The 3,234-nt window shown below is 33.1% G+C and overlaps 1 long non-coding RNA gene across 1 annotated transcript; it reads right to left on the bottom strand.

Moving 5' to 3' along the window:
• Window positions 1-1,185: 1,185 nt before the first annotated feature.
• Window positions 1,186-2,909, bottom strand: LOC125578020. Its single transcript, XR_007316344.1, has 4 exons — window positions 2,680-2,909; window positions 2,439-2,554; window positions 1,879-2,185; window positions 1,186-1,800 (listed from the first exon to the last, which is right to left on the bottom strand). It is a non-coding gene; the product is annotated as an uncharacterized LOC125578020 (long non-coding RNA).
• Between the last annotated feature and the right edge of the window lie 325 nt (window positions 2,910-3,234).

Raw genomic sequence — 3,234 nt, 5'->3', positions numbered from 1 at the left:
TTTTTTTAATTTTTATTAAAAGTCACATCTTTATCTAGCTAATAAAGAAATTTATTTTTTATTATATAATTATTTTACATTTTCTAATACTTGTATTATTCTTATAATTTGCTACGGCCGAGTTTTCCTATAAAGTTAATTATGTGTTCGTATTTTGTTTTGTTCAACATATATTTGTATTTATATTTATATTTATATAATTTATATTTATATGTTATAAAATATAAGTCATTAGGTAATTTAGAATTATTTCAATGTCTTGTTGATAAGCATGTTCTTCCAGCTGTGAAGACATGTTTACAGTGAGTGCTTAGAGTAATTTGTAATAAAAATGGTTAGATCGTAGCTATAAAGATGTATTGAGGTGTATTATTATGAGTATGGCTGAATATTTTATCTATTAAATTTAATTTGATTCATTAGCGACAGAATAAAAAATTCTGAATATCCATAATCATTGGAACAACCAAATATTTAAAATCAATCTCTACTAAAAACGAAACAAAACACAAATATTAAAAAAAATAAAGCTGAATATCCTCTCTCCTTCTACTTTTATACAAATAGATATATATGTACAATTAAATATAGTTTTAAATGTATCATTCTATATAATTATTATTTTAAAATATAATTTTACTAATTTTATTTGTAAAATTATTTATAAATATATTGAACTAAGAGAAGAATTTACTTATAAATAAGAAACTAAAGCTTTTCTAAAATTTGTGTGTTTTATTTAATTTTGGAATTTATGGAATATAAAGTTTCAGTGGTGCTTAATGCTTATTTATTTTTAATGGAGCAGTCTTTTCGTTTAGCTCTGGAACGTTACATCTCGGTTTTTTGGTAGATAATTTACATGGATGTAAGAAGTGGAAGTTGATTAAGTATATCGTCTAAGTTGGGTGGATGTATCTTTTGATTGTGTAGTAATTACTTGGGTATTGTGGCGGGTTCTTAAACTCAATATATATGTTTTTGAATGGCTTTATAAATTGTAGAAGGAAAAAGTGTATTTTCAATCTTGAGCCATTGGTTATTTAGTTATGCTTTATTATTTGTCGTTAGCTTATTATGAAATGTATCTACGACCGAACGCAGAGTATTGTATATTTGTATTCTTCGGTTTTAAACTCAGAGTATGCCTGAAACTGAAGACCATTTTCACGATAGCTAAGAAAAAACATAGCAAACTCTAGATGAGGAGAAAATTTGAAGAAGAAAAACATTGATGCCTAAGCACTATTCAAAGAGGAAATCTGACTCGAGAATTCAAAGTTAAAAAAATAACATTGATGGCTAAGCATAATTGAAAGAATAAAACTGACTCTAGAAACTCCGTCATGTTCCCTTAAGCCTTTCGTACCTTCTTGACCACATTCAAAATTGTTGAAAGGCGAGGCTTCTTGGTGGCAGGACCAATGGAGGATGTTCATGCAGATGAGATTTCCACACATTTGTAACCTTCAATGCCAGCGTTAGATAATGCTACGTACTCCATCGAAAGCCACAAATAGACCCTCATCTGTGTCGTCAGCAATGCTCATCTCCACCCGGTACCTTGTAATAAATTGTATGAAAACCATTTTGACTGTATGTGAGAATTTTCAAAACGGGGAAAAACAAATGATCCAGTATACCGGAGCACTCCAAAAACGCATGTGTTGTTGCAGGACACGCAAGTCAAAAATGAGACAGTTCTTTGGAGATTCTTGTGCACCTGGAGCAGGAAACGTAACACCAGCCTTTGTCCATCTTGATTTCACTCACCATTCCAGTGCAGACAAATTCAATCTCCTACATTGCAATATTGTTAGAATCACATTCATGATCTAGACAACGAAAATGTAGAACAAAAAAAAAATTCTGTACAACCTGAGGCTCGGCTGTGATGACGAACTCATTCAGCTCAGATATGCTCAGTGGTTCAACCTTGGCATATCCTCCAGCAATGAAGGATCTGGGTTGTTCCCAGTGTTTCTCGAGACCAGCCTTAAGTGATGGAAAGTTGAATGAGGGTGTTATGGATAAAGAACATGAGAAACTGAATGTGGTTGTAATAACTTAAAAATCACTTCCTCGGAGGGCCTATAGTTTTGATAACACCAAGTGGAATCAAAGTAAAACATAGAACCCAGTCGCTTGCTAGTGGGAAGACAATGAACACTTGAATAAGTGTTGCCTGAAAACGATTACCAACAAAAAAATAATAATAAACAACAGATTCAAATCATATTGCAAAGAGGAAAAATATGATACCAAAACACTATGATTAAGAGATTTAAGATCTGAGCAACCACATACATTGGAAAAATAATCAAAGATATTAAACAAAGAGTGGGATAAAAAGTTTGATTGTACGATGAATAAAAAGGTATAGATTTGTCACCGGAATTGTTAAAACACTATCTTTTAAGATTTTATATAAAAGTAACCTCAGCATCAAGGAGGAGCATGTCAACCCCATCTACTCCCCACCACGCTTGACATTTGGACCCACCCTCCCCGAATCTCAGCAATCGGACTCCACCATGGAAGAACACTGGCCAGCCTTAAGATCATGGAGAATAACATATGAATTTCCATTCTACTGGGATTGAGTTTTTTTTAAGTATCAGAAACTGTGATATGATATTCTAGAGATAAAGGACTACTTATTTATAGGTCTGAAATCACCTCCTTGAACAGATAAAAGTAACATTGAATGTGGCATCGTCTTTGATGAGCCTCGATGGAGTTAAGATGTATCTTAAAGGCGATGAATGTGGCGTCGAAACGTCTGGAAGGATAGGAATGAACTCAAAACGACTGTAACGAAGCGTAATTCGGAGTCTCTGGACGACGATTTGTCTCTTCGGACTTTCAGAATCACCATTGTCGCTTGAGCTCTGGAGAGGCGAAGAAGAAAACAGGTTTAACCCTAAACGAAAACACGTCGTTTCATCTAGGCGGAGATGATAAGCGAGCTGTTATTCTCAGAAATTAATCGAAAGCCCAATTATAACTAAAGCCCACACGAATAACACACACGACTTAATGAAACACAGAGTTTCATTTAAATAGACACGTGTAGCCATTACATCACATGAATTTGTGACCTGGATTCCTAGGTGGCATCACCAGGAGGGATTGAAACCCTTCTTTATATATAAAGATATTTATCATTTAAAAATTTATCACCATTTATCTAAATGTTTAAAATGATAATAAAACATATGAAAATGTTGACAA

Source organism: Brassica napus, chromosome A9, assembly GCF_020379485.1.
Source record: "Brassica napus cultivar Da-Ae chromosome A9, Da-Ae, whole genome shotgun sequence".
Lineage (NCBI taxonomy): Eukaryota > Viridiplantae > Streptophyta > Magnoliopsida > Brassicales > Brassicaceae > Brassica > Brassica napus.
This window is presented reverse-complemented; position numbering and strand designations above follow the sequence as displayed.